Source organism: Protopterus annectens, chromosome 12.part0, assembly GCF_019279795.1.
Source record: "Protopterus annectens isolate FY-2018-M chromosome 12.part0, PAN1.0, whole genome shotgun sequence".
Classification (NCBI taxonomy): domain Eukaryota; kingdom Metazoa; phylum Chordata; order Ceratodontiformes; family Protopteridae; genus Protopterus; species Protopterus annectens.
This window is the reverse complement of record NC_056746.1, coordinates 1,426,502,937-1,426,526,529: the sequence shown is the minus strand read 5'-3', so window position 1 is coordinate 1,426,526,529 and position 23,593 is coordinate 1,426,502,937. Positions and strand designations below refer to the sequence as shown.

At 42.9% G+C, this 23,593-nt stretch overlaps 1 pseudogene; it reads left to right on the top strand.

Annotated features, from left to right (window-relative positions):
• The first annotated feature begins 3,570 nt into the window (after nucleotides 1–3,570).
• The window catches only part of LOC122816293, a 1,079,303-nt pseudogene continuing 1,059,280 nt past the window's right edge, over nucleotides 3,571–23,593 (top strand).

The window sequence follows — 23,593 nt, the reverse complement described above, 5'->3', positions numbered from 1 at the left end:
AATGTTGATTGTGATATATCTCCTGTTAGTGGCACTGAGATATTTCTTTCTTTACTGAATGTTCAGTGCTTCTTAGCTCTTGCACACCCCCTACTATGGTGTCACCTTTGGCCTACAGTACCCCCCTATGCTGTAAGAATGAAGATGACTGTGCCGTGCTCTTTGTTTACTTGGGTTTGACTTAGGGTTGGATGTATGTCTGATGAGCAGAGTGGATAGCTAAAAGAGTTTGTCTTAATATGTTGATTATATGCATATTCAGTACATAATAGGATTGTAGATGTTTCTGTAAATACTCATTTAGGATAGCTTTTTTCATACAGTATTGTAATTCATGCATTTAAACCAATGATACTGCATTCCTTCTTTATTGTTGTACTTGGGAAACTGCTAATAGAATTGCCCTTTGACTGTTTTGTGTTCACTAGGGAAGTGACCAGCTTGTTGCCAGTTATATACAGTGCATACCTGTATATTGTGGATATCATTCCTATAAACCAAGAATGCCATTGGCGGGCACCTTACATAGGTTCTGATTGACTATATTTATGACTGACAGTATGCAGGTAGTTTATCTTCTTACACATTTGTTCATATAATACAGGCTCCTCACTTAACTTTGACATTACTGCCCTTACTGTGCTTTGTGACTGTCTCTGTCTGAGGCTATCCGTACACAGATATTACATAAATAATTAGAAGTTATGTACTCACCATAACGTTCCATCTGAGTAGGTGTATTCATTTGTCTGTCCTCCTCCGACATGGACTCTGGGGGAGATGCAGCGTATTCTTTAATGAGATCTCGCTGCATCCTAATGACATGTGCCAAGTAGTTCAGCTCCCTTACCGAGAAGGTCGCTGAACTAAACATCCGCTTCCCCAAGCGGTCCATCATCCGAGACTCCTTGCTCGGGGGATGGACTGAGGGACTTTCCTGAGCAAGTTCCCTCTTGGTGGCCGCCGCCGTCAACATGGCATCTACCGGAGGCCCCTTACTCCAATGGGCACGGTCGGACGGTGGGCTAAGGATCCTATCGGGCCTCTTAGGAATTGGCTCCACGGTGTCCGGTTCCTTCCACGCCCTGGTGGTAATGAGGTCCACCAGGGGTCGGCAGGAGGGGACACCCAAGAGGTAGACGGGCCCGCTTCAAATGCCTCCAAGAACACGGACTCGTCCGAGGAAGACTTGGGGCAGACCACCCCTTATACGGAGCATTTCCATGATGTCTCCAAATGAGACATCCTCGGGGTGACCGTGGGGAGCCTTCCCCTTCCTCCAAGTCCGTGTCTTCCGTGAGAGACTCGGGAGTCAATGTGCCTCCTTTTGCACGTATGCTTGCGAGGGACATCCTCTGGGGGGCTGTCAGAGGACTCCTCGCAAGCAGCAACTTGTTCCATTGGAGCAACTTGGGGCACAGAAGCGGGCTGTCCCAAGGGCCGGATGGTGGAAGCCTGGCCCAGTGCAGAGGGAGCGCGGGACGGAGCCGAAACAAGTGCCGGGGGTCCGGAGACCCTCAACAGGGCCCTCTCCACTACATCAAACGCCGAAGGGGAGCCGACCTCGACCAAAGGATCCGACAATCGGCTCCCCTCGGATCCGAAGAGTGGATCGGAGCCGGCGCCGAAGCGCTCGGATCCGAAGGGACAGTGCGCTCCGACACGGACGGCGCCGAAGGAGCACTGATCCCCCCGGATCCGAGGCTCGGATCCAGGCTCCGAGGTCGGATCCGATGCACTCGAGGGCAGGGTCGGATCCGAAGTACAAAGTACTATCGGCGCCGACCCACCCCGCCCGGCTGCTCGGCTCCAGCTGCTCCGAACCCGGATAGCGGGTCGGAGAAGGAGCAATCGGTTTGAAAAAGGGTGTTGAGCTCCCCCCCAGAGGGGGGGGGAGGCAAGAGCACTCCCATCTGCATCTGGGCCTGGATGAACCTTCGCATCATCCGGTCCAGATCAGCATCCGAAAGGCTATACGTGGATCTCGACGAGGCTACCGAGGTAGGCCTGGAGTGCCTCCTCGATAGCCTCGATGGAGATCGGGTCTCCTCCTCCTCGGGTCCCGGTGAAAAACACACAGGAGACCGGAGCCGAGAAGGAGGAGACCGAGCCGACAACGGAGCCGGGGGAGAAGCCCGCTTGGCTGGCGGGGCCGAAACAGAGGTCTCGGCCCGCCGCTTATGGTGCTTCTCCCTCCGGTCCCTTTTCTTAGCATCCCTCTCCTCCAAACCAGAAACGGGAGGTTGAGTCCCAGGAGGAGGAGGGGGTGCCGCAGAGGGAGTAACCGCAGGCACGGTTACTCCGGAAGGAGCGGAGGTCGGAGCCGAGTCCGGCGGTAAAAGGCCCGCCAAAACAAGCTTGGACCTCCGCTCCTTCAATGCCCTGGGGTTGAACCCTGCACAAATGGAACATCCAGATGTGAGGTGTTCAACCCCCAGGCATCTAACACACCGAGTGTGGCCATCAGCTGGGGAAAGCTTATGGCCACACTCGGAGCATTTAGAAAATATAGACTTAGGTTGGTCTGCCATCCTAGTCTAACAAAGAAGTTACCAAAGTAAAGTAACTAAAAAACCAATACACACACAGGCCCAACACACACACTCTACGCCAACAGCGAGGGGAGGGATAAAACTTTTAGATTAACTCTAAAAAGAAAAAATATCAAAGGGGAAACCTACACTTTCACACAAAAAATCAATACAAACTTCAAATTTCTGAAATTTAACAATAAAACTACCACTTAGCTTGAGAGCTTGAGAAACAAATCCAGTCACCATGCGCGGCAAACGAGATCTGAGGTCATGAGGGTAGAGCAGGGCATTATGGGTGAGGGGAGGAGCTGAGAGCTTGGATCCATAGCTGGAAAACCATGCCGGTTCGGATCCGATATCGGATCCATAACCCACAGGTCTCACAGGTTGCAGACAAATGAATCTCCTACTTCAGATGTAATGTTTGTGGGCATCGGATGGCATCACTTTTAATATTTGTATGTACTTTAGATTGTTATATGTAGATGGCCATGTGGAACATCACCCCTAGCAAACCTTGTGTAAAGCTGTGAGGTGTGTGTGTCATATGTGTTTGAGTCATGGTAATTGCCTGGGTTGCCTGCACAGACATTGAGAATAATCCCTTGGGCATTACAGACAGAATGGCAGTTGATTACGAGATATAGTCAGGCAATATTATTAGATGCACTCTATGATTGTTTAAAACAGAGTAGTTTTTTTTTTTGAGCCTATACCTTAACTTCCTATGCTGAGTTACTTCGCTTAATACTTACTGAACTGGGACGTACATTTTTCGAAGAGTAAAAGTGCAAAACCACCACTCACACATACTTACATTATAGCAACTAATAGGCGAACACACACAACCCGTATAGACGTAGAATTAGCTCAGCCTAATTTTTATTGTTGTTCCACGTCAGAAGGTAGACCGCACCATGTCACTCACAATGTTTTGCTTCCAAGTCCCCCGCCCAAGCTTCAATACCCAGCGTCTAGCTATCTTGCGACCCCTCAATAAGACCTTTCTTTCCCAGCCCTAGATAAGGATTGACGTTCTTAAATTCCAAGCGCACTGTCTGGAAGTACAGATTGCTGTCCCACGTGTTCACACCCGTACACTAAGAAGTAGCAAACTAATCTGATCAGCCTGCCAAATAGTATTTTAAATATCTGTACAGCACAGGGAAATTAGGGAATCAGGAATTTTGGATTGGGCTGCGTTGTAAAACAATATGCATAACAGCAAAGACCCCTTCTCGTCTGAAGCTGGCCCTTCTAAATCGGGGCCAAGTGGTAATACCCCGATACCCAAACAAGAGGGGTTGGGGAAACCAGGGCAGCAAAGTGCACCGAATCTTTCGCCAGCTAAGAAAATGCACCGGTTACCCAAGTGTGCACGGTGCAGAAACCATGGCTATTCATCACCACTGAAAGGGCATAAACGTTTCTGTTTATGGCGAGACTGCCAGTGTAAGAAGTGCGGTCTCATCGCTGAAAGACAGCGGGTGATGGCGGCACAGGTAAGGACGGACTCATCACTTTTACAGATAAGTATTTGCAGCTCACACCAAGTAACAGTTTAAGGTCTTGTGATATACCATATTCCACTTTTTTGACAGTCATCGATTCGATATACAGGGTAAACAATGCTGCTTTTTGCTCATTATACCTCTAAGAAAACTAGAAATATTACTTTTTTATGCCCGTGGTGCATACTTCTCAACCTCTTGGCAGAAGAAACGGGGAACAAAGGACCAGAAATAGACAGATTGTAAATATTGCTCATAAACTTAGAAAGTTACTAGAATAATAGGGTTTCTATTAGCATGTATTTCAGTCAGAAGGCTATGAAGACTGAAACTCGTCGGTCTTTATTTAATGACGTCAGTCCCCAATGATTTACAAGACAACTACACGGACCAAACGAGCCAAACGTCTGTACACTCTAGAGGTATGGGTGGTGTGCCCTAGGAGTGGACATTAGGTGTTTAGGAACGAATGTGCCACTGAGATGCTGAGTAGGAGCAACATGAAAGTATTAAACATACAGTCCGGTGTACTTTGCAGTTAGCATACCCTTCAACCTCTAAGCGCAAGATTTCTGGAAAGAGCCAAAAATACCCGGGGTAGAGAGAGGAGGTCTAACATAAAAGGCAGATTTTAAATTGCTGAGGTTTTGCAGCAGCAGATATTTTTCTCAAGGCAAGGAAGTCTAAAATGTCATTATTTAGGGACTTTAATCTTCAGTAATTTGCCTGAAAACCGCAAATGTTAAGAAAAACAGACCAAAATTTTGAGGTAAAAAATTGAACATTCTGCGAAAAATGTGTAAATCGACAAGTTTGGTTGGTAGCCGTATACCTCTCAAATGTACAGATTTTCGCAGAATGTCCAGATTTGTGCCTCATATTTTGGTCCGTTTTTCATAAGGTTGTGGTTTTCTAACAAATTGGTGGCAAGTCATTAAAGAATGAAGTTAGAAAATAATGACAGACATTTGAGTTCATACCCTTCAGAAAATGCAAACCCCGTTATTCTGTCAATCTTCTAAGTTTGTACGAGCAATAATTAAATTATTTTAGGTCATTGTCCCACTTTTATTTATGGCTTTAGTTTATCCAGATTTCTTTGAGACACATATATGCAGTAAATACAAATCGCTATTTCCCGTATTTGGAATGTTTTGTACCTTTTCTCAGAAACCGTTACAAATGGTGGAAGACTAAATGCATTTCTGCCTTAACACGGCACTTGTTACGACTATCAGTGGACTAAGGGGGAAGTATAACGAAAGGGAAACAGTTCTGCGCGTTAAAAAATTTGGATATTTTCTTAGAAACCGTTATAAATAGTTGAACACTGAAAACATCGGCGCATTAAAACAACAGCGTTGCATATTTATTAAATGTGAGTAATTTAGATACATTTTAAAGACACAAAGTTGTATTTCTTTTGATGTGTTTGCTGACAAAACAGATTGTTTTGTACTGTAAAACTCGAGTCCACGATTGAATCAGATTGTATCATTTAATTCACATATCTGGCAAATTACAAAGGACAGCTTTCAAACTTTATCTTTGTTGCACCTTTAATGTGAATTGATACAGTCTCACATATTTATTAAATGTAATTTACGTTTTCTTTATATGTTTGTGTCTGTAGAAAATACTGATAACAATCTCAGTTGTGTACTGTTAATTCACTGGTTTAATAATTCAGATCCGGAGGGGGTGCCATTTGTGTGAATGTACTGATCTTTATGTAGCTTGTGCTCCTGTTGCAAGATATCACTGGAGATAACATAAAAAAATGTGTATTTCAAATACTTATTTCATATTGTTTCCTTATTTTAATTTTTTCTTTCTTCATTATTTGCACTTTGCTTGACATTGCACACTCTTAACCGGCAGCAGCCCCTAGCAGTGAATAAGAGAACACTTCCTAATATAAAACCTGACACATTTAATTTGGAGTGCCATCATTAGCACAACTGAAACTGACTTTGGTGTACTTTTTTCAGCAGTCTAGACAGTACTGAGTGAGGAAATTTCAGCTGTCAGCTAACTATGTGGCATAAGATGTAAGTGAAGTGAGCTTGAGAAAAGGCCACATAATGTGGGGTTCAGATCCAGTTTTTATGACTGGATTCAGAATAAATATTAATAATAATGTTGTATATAAAAATGAACAAGCTAAAGTCTGCAATAAATGCTAAAAATCTTAGCTGTGCTTCATGTGAATTGATGTTACAAAAGTGTTGTATACTCACCTCTTCTCATTATTGCTAACACTACATTCTATGGATACTGTAACTTGACATTTTGTAAAGTATGATAACACAAAAGCAGTAACATGGGTAATGTGGATATATGTGTCATATATGTTGGAGAACTTGCCATATCTCACAAGTACTCATCATGGCAGTAATAAGCCGTGGTGGTACAGCGGTAGCGTTGTTGCCTCACAGCAAGAGGTTCTTCTGTTCGATTCTCGGCTAGAGTGCCTTCTGTGTGGAGTCTGCATGTCCTTCTGTGGTCGAGTGGCCCCCGAAAGACATGCGTGAATGGGCGTGCCTTCGCTGAAGGTTGCGTGTTGGGCTGGCAAATCGGCACCATAAAAAAAAAATCTACTGCCAATCATTAGCGGACCGGTCACTGTAGCGACCCCTAAACACGAAAAGACAAACAAACTCATCATGGCAGTAATACATTACATTGTTTATTTTTATTATTTATTTTATTTTTATATAATTTTAAACCTCACTAGCAACCACAACGTCCTCCTTGGAGAATGCCAATTCTGAAATAACCAGACCTCTCCTAAACCTCTTTGCGGGACTCCATTTGCCCTACTGCGAAACACGCAGTCATATCCTAAGCTTGGGGCAGTGCAGCAAGGACCGCAGCTTTATTTTCAAGGACTTACTGGGCTAAAAATCCTCAGAAACCTATTAACCAGAGACAAATTGCACAGGACACTAAGGATAATCACAAGTCTTTCTTTAGTTATGTTAGGAACCTGGGTGGGAATTCCCAGATATGCTCAGAATTAGTCCAAAATGACAAAAAATACACCAAACCCACAGACATTGCCAACATCCTAGCTGACAGGTTCAGCGCAAACTCCCCCCCCCACCAAAAGGGCAAATATCTATCCCAGCAGAGTGCTGCCCCCCTGACATCTCAGATGCTCAGGTAAGAGCGGCCCTCTCCAAAGCAAAAAACACAGCATCAATGGGACCAGACGATTTCCCGGGCTGCGTCCTACATGAACTCCAAGAAGAGCTAAACCCAAACATAAAACTACTGTTCAATCTCAGCCTTACTACAGGATATGTACCCAAAGAGTGGCGTACAGCAACAGTGGTCCCTCTCCACAAAGGTGGTGCCTCAACGGATCCTGAAAACTATCGCCCCATAAGCCTGACTAGCTTGGTCTGCAAAGCTATGGAAAGGATCATCATGGACCTCATAAATAAAGATATTGGGGACCTACAGACACTGGGTCCTACCCAGTTCGGCTTTGTTAAGGGCAGATCCTGCCTCTTAAACCTGGTCGATTTCTTTGAAACAGTCACCAAGGCCATTGACGAGGGGAAGGTGGTCCACACAGCCTACCTGGACCTCGCAAAAGCCTTCAGTACAATACCCCACTCGGGCATTATAGATAAGCTCACCAGCTTAAATATAAACCCCTATGTCACTAGATGGGTTGCAAACTGGCTCAAGGACAAAACCCACATGGTTAGAATTTCTGGAGCCATGTCAGACTCCAAACCAGTTACAAGTAGCGTCCCACAAGGCTCAGTCCTGGGACCTCTCTTGTTCAGTATATATTTCTCGAAGGTACAGGCCAACACGGAAGGACTGTGGCTGACCAAGTTCGCAGATGACTGCAAACTGGGCGCCATAATTGACTCTCCAGCCGACACAAGCATCCTCCAAAAGGGCCTCATAGAAACAGACAACTGGTGCCAGAGCCATGGCCTCAAGCTAAATGCCAAAAAGTGTATAGTCATCCCCTTTGGCAAAAACAAAGTGCCCACAAAGTACCACATAGGTGGTAATCCATTAAGTACAGAGGAAGTAATTAGGGACCTGGGGGCCCAAGTTGATAGCAATCTCTCATTTGATAACCACGTGGCCAAAGTGGTTAGAAAAACATTTTATATAGCCCACCTAATCATGAAGGGATTCACATCTAGATCAGGGGAGGTGATCGTGCCTCTTTACTCATCCCTCATCAGGCCCATAATTGAGTACATTGCCCCTTTTGGGATGTATCTTACCAGACACCTGCAGCAACTGGAAAGACCCCAAAAGTACCTCACCAAGAGGATCAAAGGGCTCAAACAGATGCCATACGCTGCCCGGTTAAAGAAACTCCAGCTCTACTCAGTGGCATACCGTCTACTCAGAGGCGATCTGTGCCTGAGGTATAAAGCCATGTCGAACCCGGAATTAATGGACATGCTGCACCTCAGAAAATCCAAATCCCATCGAGCTATGCGCTTGAGAGACTTGAACCTCAGCACTGAAATAAATAGGGCATGCTGGAGGGACAGATTCATAACCCAGAGGCTCCCTTCACTCTGGAATAAAATCCCAGTCCAGGTTAGGCAGAGTCCCTCATTGACTCTCTTCAAGAGGAATCTTGATGAGTGGATGGCAGATCATAGGTTTACCCCAGGTATCACTTCTGTGTCACTATTAGACAGAGGCACAGTATACTAACCTCGAAAAAGGGCATAGCAAAATTAATTTAAAATGAGTGGCGAAAGCCAAACACACTCTGGCTAGGCTTATAAATGCCCTAGGGCAGATAGCCTAGTATGAACCTATGAACCAGACCTCTCCTAAACCTCGCTGTGGGACTCCATTTGCCCTACTGCAAAACACACAGTGATATCCAGACTTCTAGTTCTACTTAACATCCTTGTGTTTTTTTCTCTACTCCCTCTGTGCTTACTCTTCCCCATACTTACTGCCTGTTATACTGATTGTTCCTATCCTGACTCTTACCTTTGGCTCTTCCCGCTCTGTTTGTCGTACGGGCTCACTCCGCTCTCCTACCCTGCCCCCAAATCCCAGCCCATTTATACTTAACCAATCCCCCTCCCCCATCTCACTCACCAATCATCCCCTACTATCATAATTCAACCAACCAATCTCCTCCACCCTCTGCCCCTCCCTCTTGAACTCCAGCTCCCAGTCATAACCTCTCCAACCCCATTCAAAGTCCACATAAACTCATTGTCCACCTCATCTGATACTCTCCTGTCTGCCCCACTAATTCCTCCCTCTAATTGTCATCCACACCACAACCATGACATGTCTTATAACTCAAACAGTTCAAACCCCATTTATCTACTTTCTATTCTTACTCCCTTTATGTCATACTACCTCCTACCATTCTAACTTACTCCACCCCTCCTTCCTATCCAACCCCCACACTCCCACCCTCATCCCACTATAAAACATTTTCACAACATATCCGCCTCCCTAGTCCAACCCAACCTCCTCCACTACTTCAAATTAAAGCTTGTCCCCCTCCAACCTACATACCACAAACATAAACTAATTCCCTACCGTCCACAACTATTAAAAATCAGCTAAAAAATGTCACTAACCTTCCTTAACTTCCTCTACTTATCAGGGGACATACATCCAAATCCTGGACCAAATTCTTCCTCTTTTCCAAACTCCACTGTTACAAGCAATAAAACTAGCCACAAACATCTCAAATTCTTCAACTTGAATGCCCAAAGTCTAAAGAACAGAGTAACCCAATTCCATGTCTGGTTCAACCATAACTTACCTGATATTGTAGCCATATCAGAAACGTGGTTAAAACCCCACATCTGTGGTTCTGAAATCCTACCACCCAGGTTCCAAGCCTTGAGATATGACCGCTTAAAAAGAAAAGGGGGCGGGGTAGCCTTAATATACTCTAACTTGTCCATATCTCCCTACCCTAATCCTATCCCTCCATTCAACAATGCTGAACTAGTCATAGACCTTCTAAAACTAAATAATCATAAAAACATATGTATAATTGTCCTCTACATCCCCCCAGGTAATAACATCTCCACTCTTGAAGAAATCCTCCTCTGGACCTCTGCCAATATTAAACTTGAGACCTTCATACTTGGAGATGTAAATATTGACCAGAATAAAATCAACAACCCAAACCCCACTATATCCATCAGTCTATTCAACTTTACCCAACTAACCAACTCTATCACCAGACCCAACAAAACTAACCCTCCAGGTACAACTCTAGACTGGATCCTGGTATCTGAACCCAACAAAGTCATAGACTCTGGAACTACTCCTGACCCTATAGGTGACTATTTGCCATTTTTCATCCACAGAGCTACTCACTCCTCTCCTCACCTACACCAATATACCCACACCCGTAACCTAACAAGCTTCAACCCCACAAGCTTCTTGGACACCCTAAAACAGACAAACTAGATCTCCCTAAAAACATTACCACTAGACAATGCCGTAGAGTTCTTCAACTCTACCTTCTTAAGCATCCTCAACTCCCTAACTCTTCCAAGAACAAGGAGGGTCAAAACTAAGTACACCCCTTGGCTAACCAAAGACACCAAAAAGCTTATGCTACAAAGGGAAAAATCTTGGAAAACCTACCACCCAAATAAGCAGCGAGAAACTCTCCTTATATATAAACAACTTCATAACCTTGTTAAAAAATATATCATTAGAGATAAAAAGTTTGACTATATTAAACTCCAGTCTAATGAATCTAACAACCCCAAACATTTCTGGAACTCAATTAATTCTCTTCTCAAACCAGGTACCAAAAATAACCCCTGTTTTGACTCAGGCAAATCTGACTCTGAAATAGCCACCCTATTCAACTCCTTCTTTACCAACTCCATCGCTGACCTGACCAAAACCTTCCATAACAACACTCCACCCTCCCAACCCATCCAGTCTTCCACACCCCCCCTACACAACTCCCTGCTTCTAATCCCCCACCTGTATTTGAACTTACACCCATCTCTACCTCCCTCATAAAAAGATTACTCTCTAAATTAAAACCTTACAACAGTGCCCCTGACAATATTCCATCTTCATTCCTAAAAATAGCCGCAGACAGTATTGCTCTTCCTATCAGCATCTTAATCAACAGATCCATAGAGGAATGTTATGGGCCCAAATTGTGGCTTGCTGCCTTTATCCTACCTCTCCATAAGAGAGGCAAAAACAATAGCATCTCTAATTTCCGCCCTATAGCTCTCCTCTCCCCTATCTCCTAAATCCTAGAGAAATGTATCCACCTACAGCTTATGCCATACCTAGCCTTACATCAACTAATTACTCCAACCCAACATGGATTCCAACCTGGCCATAGTACTACCACTGCCCTGCTCTCATTCTTAGACACAGTAAATCTAGCCTGTGACTCTGGTAACATTGTTTCTACAGTTCTACTAGACCTATACAAAGCATTCAATACCATTTCCCACACCCACCTCTTAAACCACCTCTCTAGCCTCCATCTCTCCAATAATTCTTTATCTTGGTTCTCAAGCTACCTCTCTGGTAGGTTTCAAGCTGTGAAATGGGGGAAGGGCACCTCCTCCTTCCTTCCAATCCCCACTGGGATACCTCAGGGATCTACTTGTTCCAATGCTGTTCAACATCTTCATTAATGACTTCCACAAAGCCATACCCAATACCAAAATTGTACAATATGCAGACGATTCCACTTTAATCTGCTGTGCCCCCACCCTCCCTCCGCTACAAATAATAACCCAAACTGCCTTCTCCTCCACTGAACAATGGATACTCCAAAACCACCTTTCACTAAATGCCATCAAATCCAAAATTCTGTTATTCTCTCCATCAAAAGCCTCCCCTCTTGATAAACATTCTTTCCAAATTGTAAGCCACAACAACACTGCCGTAGAGGTCTCTCCCTTTGCTAAACTTCTTGGGGTAACTGTTGATAAACACCTAAAATTCGACACCCACATCCAGCAAAACATTAAAAAAACTCATATTAAATGTGGTATGCTATACAGAAACACCCACTTCCTTTCCCATCCCACCAGACAAACCCTTGCCACTACCTATCTGCTTCCCTCACGTTTATATGGTGCTTCCCTGCTATCTAACTTGTCTGCATCTCTCTCCTCCAAACTGGAAATCTGCTATAATAAAATTTCTAAATTTGCCACCAAAGCCAAATTCTCCTCCCATCACTGTACTGCCCTTCATTTGTTAAACTGGCTTGAACTCTCCAACCATCTGGATTCTCTCCAAATTACTACAGCCCATAAACTAATTTTTCAACCTACTAAGTGCCCAGTCCTATCCAATATCCTCCAACCATACTCCCCTCCAAGATCTCTAAGATCATCCCACCAAAACCTAATTGTCCGTAAACCTAATCGTCCTGCTGGGCAGTATCTGCTATCATTTTCTTTAGCTAAAAAATGGAATTCCTTGCCATCCTTCCTAAGGACTTGTGAAAGCTTTGACACCTTTAAAACTCTTCTGCGCTCCTACCTTTCTTCCAAATGGAAATGCAACTGCTTTCTCCCCACATAGCCTTATGCCTCTCTCCCCACAACCTTTTCTTTACCTCTGAGCCTAAACCTAACCTGACATAACAGTAAAAGTAATCACCTGTACAACCCTCTTCAACTTCTACCAACTCTGCTGTCTTTCACTTCTCTTTCCCCTTTTCCAGTTGCCTTTTTCCTCCTTACACTTCAAATACTTTCTAATCTGGGAACATACTCCTGTTCCTCAGCTGTGAACTTCTATCCTTCTAACTTCTTTAGCTAAAAATATAATCTGCAACAACTTATTCCTGTTCTTTAGCTTAAAATTAAATTTTGCACTCTCAACTTCTTCTCAATAAATTCCCTGTTCCTACTCTATATCATACTGTCATAAATACTTGACACCATAAAACCATATAACTTATGTTGTTCTCTGACTCTTAATCATCTTTGATTTGTATTTCTCTTTACTTTGACTGTAACTGTGAACACACTGTGTAACACAATTTTATTTAATTGTACTCTTCCTCATTTAATTTGGATTTTTATGTGAACAACTGTGTATAACTGCATATATATTTTTTCCTCACTTAATTTCGATTTTTATGTGAATAACTGTGTATAATCACTGTGTAATGCAGATTTGTATGTGAATAACCATGTATAATTACTATGTAATGCGAAACTTTTCTCCCCGGGCCTCCACTGAAAATGGGCTCCCTGAGCCCAGTGGACCTTCCCGGTCATCAAACTGAAATAAATAAAATAATAAATAAATAACTAATATCCTAAGCTCAGGACAATGCACCAAGGACTGCGGCTTTATTTTCAAGGACTTACTGGGCTAAAAAGCCTCAGAAACCTATTAACCAGACCTCTCCTAAACCTCCCTGCGGGACTCCATTTGCCCTACTGCAAAACACACATTCATATCCTAAGCTTGGGGCAGTGCACCAATGACCGTGGCTTTATTTTCAAGGACTTACTGGGCTAAAAAGCCTCAGAAACCTATGTATGTGAATACTTTGCTAATCTGACATACAGTAAGAAATAGCCCACATGATAACTTTATTATCTGCCTAAGCATTTACTATACTTGTGATGCGCTTCGCCAAGAAGGACAGCTGCATAGTCTTCCTTCATTGTTATTCCCTCTCCCAGTATTCTACCCATCCCTCTTCTTAAGTAAAACAAGTATTTCATTTACAAGAAAAAGAATTACAGTAAACTGAAGCGAGTCTATGAAAACGGGGGTTACCCAACAGACTTTCCACCAGTGCAGAGCCTTATTAGCCTGATTGATTGTTTCCAGCCCCAGCACCCTAATAAGTGCAACAAATAGGGTTTATGCTCACTATGCTCCCCTCCTTGCCTCCAAATCTCACCTGCCCCCAGCACACTCACATTTATTCTAACCAAACTTCCCTCCCATTACAATTACAGCCAGCCACAACAATACCACCAGCTCGAACCCCACCTATAGCCTAACACCAACCTCCCACCTCTAATAACATGATTCTGCACACTCTACCTATGCTCATTACCTGCACTCTTCTTGCACACATTACATCTTACGAAAATACCATTATACTCCCACCAAACAACTTCCACTGCACAACTACAATCACCACCACTCTTGTCACACCCTCTCACTACTCATACACCTCACACAAAAAATACATCCCAATGCACAACCCACATAATCTATTACCTCCACCACACAAACAAAAAGCATCCCTAAAACTTAACAAACTATGCCTCCACCTACTTTATTTATCACCCACTACACCCAAACAAAAAAGCTATCCCAAAACTTAAAACTGATCTTCTCATTAATAAAACTAATGTCCTCAGCCATAACAAAACTTGTCCTCAGCAGTGACATCCACCCAAATCCTGGCTCCCACAACTCCTCCACTGAAAATCAGCCTAACAACCTCATCTTCCCTCAAATTACAGCCAATAAGAAACCAACTGACCTTCTTATCTTAAGCCTAAATATCAGAAGTATAACCAATAAGATCCATGAACTCCACGCTACCATGGACTTATACTCCCCAGATATTATCATTCTGACAGAAACCTAGCTCAGACTTCACACTACCAGTGAGCAAATTCTCCCTTCAGCCTACAATATGCCAAGAGCAGATTGTTTGCACAAAAAAAGGGCATGGTTTAGCTGTAATATATAAACATAATCTAAAACTTCAAATCCTAAACTTATCAGCCCCTCAAATTGACAAAGAAGAAAACTATACCAACCTAAAAATAAACCAAGATAAAACCATTAATATAATAGGATGCTACTTCCCACCTGGCCACAATATCCCTCCGCTAGAAAAGCTCCTCAGCTGGGTAAATCATCTTCCACAAAAAACTTAATATTAGGTGATTTTAATATAGACTGGCTATCCTGTTCCAACTACCATCAAGCCCACCTTCTAAACTTTCATGGTTTCATCCAACTCATCCAGACTCCCACCAGAATAAATAAGAATCCCAACAAGCATTCTGCTCTTGACTGGATACTAGTCAGCAAGACCCCCACCAATCATGCATAGCTGGCTGCCTACCAGATAGCCTCAGTGATCATACCCCAACATTCCTTCTCAAAAAACAGATATATCAGGCTAAACCCATTACCTATCAGCAACTACGTAATAAAGTAAACTTTAACCCTGCCAACTTCATCTCATCCCTAAAAAACTGTAACTGGACTTCACTAAAATACCTCAACCTTGATGACGCTGTCCAGTTTTTCAGTACCACCTTCCTCTCATTCATGGCTTTGGTGACTGTCTCAAAGAAGTCAGCCATATTTAACAGACATGATCTCCCCTTGATGAAGCCAAATTGTGTGGGATCGAGTGTTTGGAGGTTGCAAATGTCCTTGTTAATGAGCTCCATGATAATCCGTTCCATGGCCTTGCAGATCAGGCTAATTAGGCTGATGGGTCTATAATTTCCCGGATCAGTGAACGCTTCACCTTTGTGCAAAGGGATAACAGTGTCTGTCCTGCATATCTTAGTAACCCACCATTATCCTGCTTATGCCTGAATTATGTTTCTACTTTCTGACCCCTGTTTGCTCCTTACTGGAAACACTTAATTGTACATAGCATGAGAGATTACTTATCAAGAAAAACAAAACAATAACATACCACAGATGTTAAAAAAATTGGCCAGGAAGGTATAACGTTCTTTGTCTGTCTCTATCCCTGTCTCCATGTCTCCATTTGTTCCCACTTTCATATCATCAGTTTTTACTGTTTTATATTTATAAAGGTAATGGATGTAATGTACACATTATAGGGGTTTTACAATTGTCATGACTGCGATGATTACTAATACATACCTTCTGTTTTGCTTCAGTCTGTTGTCATATTTGAATTATGCTAAGGACGAGTTCCTATGTGATGTGGTTAGGTTAATACTCAGGTCTGTAGGGCTGTTTTGGAATATTGTCAAGGTTCAAATCCAGATGTATGCCAAAATATTTTTGAATGTTTTGTCTTGACTCCTTTGGGTGTAAATGTTGGCTACACATTTTCTCAACATATCACTGTCCTGCTGCTGTATTAATTTGCTTACTCCCTACTGGGAACACTGTCTTGTACAGATCGCGACTGAATAATTTTGACAACAAATGGAAGTGTAGTGCAACACAAAGATATGCAGAAATGGACCACAAGCAAATGTCGAGTTATGTCTGTATGCCTGTCTCGCAATCTGTCTTTCCCATTTAGTGCGCTCAGCTTTTGCGACATGTTTGACATCATGCAGCAATGGTGAGTGATGGTCAATGTTTTCTGTCTTATGGGAAAAGCTGAAGATTTTAATTTCAGACATACTGTTACAGTTAACATCACTGAAATGTGTATAGCCATGCTGTGATACAGAAATACAGACTGATAGTAGTATTGGGAAAACAGTTTGTGTAACATACATATCAGGCTGATAGATATCATATATCTATACATATATGTATATATATATATATATATATATATATATATATATATATATATATATATATATATATACATATATATATATATTTATATATATGCCTTATAGGATGTTACACTTGTCCTTACAGTGATGAAGGCAGATGCCTACGTTTAAGTTGCAATACTTACAAATGTGTATTTTCATATCTTTAAAATCAGACATCTGCTGTGGTGTTTGTGAGTCATATTGTGTTCTCTAGTTTGTATAACTGCTTAGGTAGGTGGTTACATCTGGCAGTGGTGAACTTCTGTTTGTGTGGTAATAGTATCACACAGTGATGAGGTCATTCTTTCAAAAGTGCACTACCTGACAAAAAAGTCAAACTTCTGCTGTAGTGGTTGTGATTAATATGTGTTATCTAGATTTTTTAATTAGATATGTGGGGGATTCAACTTCAGCATTGTTTGAATAGTATGACTGTGTGTACTATCATGCACAATTGGCTCCGTGACAACACCCCTTATGTAAACTTCCTAGGAGATGTATTTTCACTGGCACAGGGCTAGACTATAAATTTCTAGTATCTCAAGGTAAACCCACTTTTGGAAACACACTGAATACATCAAAAATGAATTACTAGTCAGTTGTAGTATGACTTATCTTGTAGGGGTGGCTGTTAATACTGTAGGTTGTAGACTGTATAACTAAATGGTTTGAATCCAGCAATGTTTGTTTACTATGAGTGTGCATTTTTCTATCATGCTGTGTAGAGAAGGCTTCTAGTACGTTTAGTTTGTGTAGCTGTGTGTATTACTGTGCTTTTCGACCACCTTCTTTCCTTTCTAGCAGAAACAACACCCTATTAAACAGTGGTGATGCGATTCATTCAAATGTGCACTGTCACAGTTGTAAAGCAACATGTCATGTGGTGTGTACTATTCAGGTAATGTGCTGTACCTTGTGATCTTAGGGAGTCAGTTCAAATCCATTTAATATTCCTTGGACTCAGGTGTGTCAACATGACTATGAATGTACATGTATATAACAGTGTTGTTCATAGGTTCATAGGCCGATACTAGGCTATAGGCCCTAAGGCCTATATAAGCCTAGCTGACAGGTACCCTGGCTTTTGCCCCCCAAGAAAATTATTTTCCTGTGCCTCTGTCGAGCAGAGGCACAGAAGTGATCCCCGGCATGAATTTCCTGTCTCCCATCCAATCATTAAGATTTTTCTTGAAGAGTGCTAATGAGGAGCTTTGTTTGATATAGATAGATAGTGTGCTCCAGGGTATGGGAAGTCTCTCGGACAGGAATCTATTCCTCCACCATGTTCTGTTTATTGTGGTGACAAATTGTAGGTCCCTAGAGCATGTAGCTCAGATGGATTGGGATTTCTTTAAGTGGAGCATGTCCAACAGCTCTGGGTTTGACATAGCTTTGTATGTTAGGCAGAGATTGCCTCTGAGTAGGCAATATGCAATGGAGTAAAGCTGGAGTGTTTTGAGCCAGTCTGCGTAGGGCATCTGTTTGAGGTCGGTAATCCTCTTTGTGAGGTATTTCTGTGGCCTTTCCAGTTGTTGTAGATGTCTTGTGAGGCACATACCAAAAGGGGCATTGTACTTTATAATGGGTCTAATGAGTGACGAGTAGAGGGGGACAATGACCTCTTTTTTCCTGGATGAGAAACCTTTTGTGATGAGGTGTGCCATGTAGACAACTGTGGCGATGTGATTATCAAAGGAGAGACTACTGTCCACCTGTGTCCCAAGGTCTCTTATGACACTTTCGGTGTTTAGCAGACTACCACGTATGTGGTAGTTCATGGATACAGAGTTTTTACCAAAAGGCATGACAATACCCTTTTTGGCATTGAGCTTGAGGCCATGGTTTTGACACCAGGCATCTGTCTCAGTGAGGCCCTTTTGTAGGATGTCCACAGTTTTGATTATGGCTCCTAGCTTGCAGTCATCTGTGAACTTCATTAGCCGAAGACCTTCTCTGTTAGCCTGTACTTCGGAGAAGTAGATACCAAACAGGGGAGGACCCAGGACTAAACTCTGTGGTACTCCACTTGTCACTGGTCTGAAGTTGGATTTGGAGTCTGGTACTTTCACAGTGTGGGTTCTGTCAGTGAGCCAGTTGGCAACCCATCTTGTGATATAGGGATTTATAGCTAGTTTAGTGAGTTTATCTATAATTTCAGAGTGGGGATGGTGTCGAAAGCCTTGGCGAGATCTAGATAGGCTGTGTGAACCACCATACCATCATCTATGGCTTTGGTGACCGTTTCAAAGATGTCTATCAGGTTTAGGAGACATGATCTGCCTTTTACATACCCGAACTGGGTGGAGTCCAGAGTTTGGAGATTATCAATGTCATTGTTTATAAGTTCCATGATGATATGTTCCATAGCCTTGCAGACCAGGCTCGTCAGGCTAATGGGGCAGTAGTTCTCGGGGTCCGTGGTGGCTCCCCCTCTGTGGAGTGGGATAACTGTCGCTGTGCACCATTCAGTGGGCACAAAGCCTGAGGTGAGGCTATGATTGAACATGGTACTTAGATGGGGTGCCAGTTCGTTCTGTAGTTCATGTACAATGCAGTCTGGGATGGTATCAGGTCCCATTGATGCTGTGTTCTTGGCTTTGGAGAGTGTATTTTTTACCTGTGCAGCCGTGATTACTGGAACTTTGCATTCTTCCGGTATAGAGATTGGCCCTTTAGGGGATGAGAGGGGGGTAAAGTTAGCACTGAACCTTTTTGCCAGGATGTTGGCAATATCAGTTGGTTCTGTATATTTAGTGTCATTGTTACAACTCAGAGCAGATCTGAGTGTTGCCATTGAGATTCTTGACATAGCTATAGAATGCTTTGTGCTTGTCTTTAGAATCAGTGGCGATTTTGTTTTCGTAACTAGCTTTGGAGAATTTTATGAGGGAACTCAGCTTCTTACTGAGGCTGACCAGGGAATTCCTCCAATCATGGGATTTTTCTCTTTTTTGCAACAGTTTCTTTCTTCTGTTGTAGAGTTTGTTTATGGCAGGGTCCACCAGATTGGTTTCCTTTTTTTGGAGGATAGCATCTTGGCTCTGTTAGGGATTGTACGATCCATGCACTCGTGTGCTTATAAAGTGCATTTGTGTAGGATTCAGCAGTCATACCTTAATTGTCCGTCAGCATGGGTGTCATGAAGTTTGCCACTTCTGTGTTAGGAAGCGTGAAGTTGGCTTTGAAGAAATTTTTTGCGGTAGTTTCCCTAATGAGGGGTGGGGATGGGATGTAGAAGTCTAGGGTGATTAGCTTGTGGTCGGATCTGACCAACGAGGAATTGACCTCTGATGTGGAACACCGGTTGCCCATGTTGGTAATGATATTGCTGACTCTGCTGGGGGTGTGGATAAGTTGATTCAAGGCGTTGGAATTTATGAATTCCAGAAAACGTTGAACACAAGAGTTGGTACATGAGTAGTTTTCCTAGTTAATGGTGGGATAGTTGAAATTTCCCAGTATTAGGGGGTTAGGTTGTGCCCAAATATTTTCCAATGTATCAAGAAATGAGGAGTGGGAATCCTGGGGCATGGTGGGGGATCTGTTGCAAGCTACAGTTTGGATTGTGGTCTTGCCCAGAGTTAGTTGCACTTGAATAATCTCGGATACATTATGCTGAGCAAGTAGCTTGGAGGTGTGTATATCCTTAATGAATATGGACACGTCTCTGCCTTTAGCGTTTTCATCCAGGTTAGGTGGCTGAAAGATGTATGAATTATAGCCTGGTAATACAGGGGTGCTCTCTGGAGCCTTGGACCAGGTCTCTGTCACTGCACAGATGTCGATGTTCTCCATTTTAAGGAGTGCCTAGAGTGAGTGCATTTTAATGTTTAGACTTCTAGCATTGAGTAGCATTACCCTCAGATTTTGCTTGCTTGTACCTGTTATGGTGCTGAATTTGTCATTTGAACCTTGCCTATAAAAGGCACTGTAGGGGTGGCAAGAGGCGTAGCCAGTATCCGGAATCCCAAGGGCGACAGGTGCAGGCCATCTTTGGCAAAGCATCGTGGTTTGTCAATCATGTCATCCCAGGCAGACAGATACTGGATCCCCTTATAATGACACCAGAAACTTAGCCAATTGTTGAACTCAATTATTTTGTCCTTGTACTATGGTATCATTCTGGGTGATGGTAGGATGCTACTCAGTGCTAGGGTCATACCTGCCTGGGCTACAAGATCTGACAGCTCCTCCATGTCTCTTTTCAGGGAGGTACGTCTCAAGTCATTCACACCAACATGGACAACGACAGAGTCATATTTGCACTTGTTGTGGAGTAACCTGAGTGCGTGCGTTATGTGGCAGATCCTGGCACCCGACAGGCAGCTGACAGTAACTTTCTCCTTGTTTAGCATGGTGAGTAGAACATCAGTGTGCCTAACTTTAGAGTCACCTATGACTAAAGTGTTGGGTACATTGTTATGCCTTATGGGCTGTGGTTGAGTGGTACACTGAGTTTGTGGGCTATGTGTCATTTGGGTTGTTTTAGGGGGTGGAGGTTGCTTGTGTTTCTGCTTTGGAGGTCCCAGTTGCTTGGGCAGATTTTTATTGAGAGCCTCCTCGAATGTAGGTGTGTGTTTTTTGTTTCTATGTGTGTGTTTTGGTGGTGTTGGTTTTGAGGGACTATGTGATGAGTGTGGTATAGTGCAAGTGTTTGCCTTCTACTGATGACTGTCTAGTCCAGTCTTGGGTGAAGAGAGCTTTGCTTCCAGTTTGGCTATATAAGTGCATCTCTCACAGGTTGTAGAGTTGGGTGGCAGGAGGAGAGGGTTGTCTGTGTACATGAGGCAATTGCTGCATTGCCCCAAGATGCCCAGATTCATCAAGTAGACAGAAGAAAACACCAGGAGCTGACCCTTAGACATGCCTGGATAGGTGCTTATTTATTAAGTACTAAAACTGTTTTCCTCTAGAAAAGTGAGGAAAGTTGAGTGCTGTAATAATTTGTAGCTTATTTAGTGCGTACAATGACTTCTGAGCTGAAAAACACAGATTTGAGTGCTGAAACTAAAAAAAACTGGCTAGTTCTAAGAAACCAAATTAAGCTAGAAGGCTTCCCTCCAACACAGAAAGGCTTGGGGGCTCAGAAGATTACAAACAGTCCTGGATACAGCAAATCTGTATCTGGACTAGACTACTTACAGGAAAGGCAGGAATCAAGCTTAGAAATTGTTTTTTTGTAAAGTGGAAAGGGGAAAGGGGAGCAAAAACTAAGTGGGTTGGCCTTCTCAAATGTTCTACCTGGATTAGGTAATGACACTAGACTGGGAGGAGTGTCCGTGGTCAAATTTACTGTAGGGGCGGGTAATTGTAAAGCCACCAAGCATAAGAACACGATACCAATAGGGAGGGAGGCTGGGAAGCAATGTGATAAACTCCTTGGCAGGAAATTAGAACAAAAAACCCAAATGGATGCTTAATAAATGTAGACAATTTCCAGTTAATACTTCACATACAGTGAATCTAGCTAGAAAAGTATGCAGCAGACAATAAAAGTGCTATAAATAACTCGTAAAAATAAGCAAAAAACAGGATATTTAATGTTATGTTTTACAGATCAGAGTTTGCTCAGTGCCCTTCCTCTGATTAGCTCAGTGTGAAATGGCAGAAACACTCACAAGTTAACTTCTTAGGTAACAAAAAGTTGAAACCTGAAACAGCTTTAAAAAAGCTTGAAAGAACCCCCAAGCCGTTGTCCAGGTAACCCCAATTAACCAATGACCATAAACAATCTCCTCTCACTGAAATGCTGCTGTGTATATGTACAGCCTGGGTTTTCTCTTAGAAGAACTTCTGCTCATTCTTCACAGAGAAATGCTTTATCTGATACTGATGATGCCATTTAATGAAAATGTTGCTTTCCTGTGTGAATTAATAAGGCTTCTCCTTACTCATTTTGTAATTTCTTGGCAATGAAACAGTTGCTGGGAATGCTTCTGTGGTGCATGCGTCCAGTACTGATTTGTAAAGCACATCTGCACAGAATGTGGTTCAATTCTGAGTTAGCGTGTGCATTTATAAAACAACAGAAAAAGCTTCCTTGACCAAGAAACAATGATAGCAAGAGGTTCTCCCGTTTGATTCTCGGCTGGAGCACCTTCTGTGTGGAGTCTGCATGTCCTCCCTGTGGTCGAGTGACATTAGACATGCAGGTAGGTGCGTGCGTGAATGGGTGTGCCTTCCTTGAAGGTTGGGTGTCGGGCTGGCACCTTGGCACCCTAAAAATCTACTACCAGTCATTAGTGGACCGGAGTTCCGCTGTGGCGGCCCCTAACCGGGAAAAGTCAAAAGACAAGACCAAGAAACAGTGATATTGGACTTCTCACAGTTATGTGAACATTAACATAGTTAACTCCTTGTTATTATTCTGATTGTACAAATTATCATCAAAAGTATTATCTTACTTCACACATTAATTTCAGTTATTTGTGACAAGCTGAGTTGCTGTCTCCTGTGGCAGATGCAGTCATTACACAGTTCTGTAGAGTCTGTAGTATGTTAGGCAGGGGTTTGAATCTGGTAACATATGGCTGTCAGATAACTGTGTCAGACAGGAATGGCTTAGGCAAAGAAATTAGTTATGGCACAGTCAGAGATTCATCATTTTGATGCCTCATGCTGCAAGGTAGTGGATCTATACCCATTACAATATAAAAGTGCTGTAAGCCCTTCAATGGTATTCTTCATTACACAAACATTATATCTATTTTTGTAATGTCAGTTGTTGGTATGCAGCTTTCTGAGATCTGTCCTTGCACATGTTTGAGCAGGCCCTATTTATATCACAGGCGAGGCTTAAGTCTTTAGAATGGGTAATTCTGGTGCTGTTTGTTTTGCATATATACAGGAGTTACATCAGAGTGAAGTCTGACTCTGCCAGGTGTAGATCTCCCCTGAACAGCCTGTACGAAACAGAATACAGAGATAGGGCCTTAAGGTCATGGACATGTTACTTAACCTCTGTAATCTTTTAGGGAAGAACCTGTGTGGGTGTTCCAGTTGTTGGGTGTGCCTGGTTAGGTGCATACCAAAGGGTGCA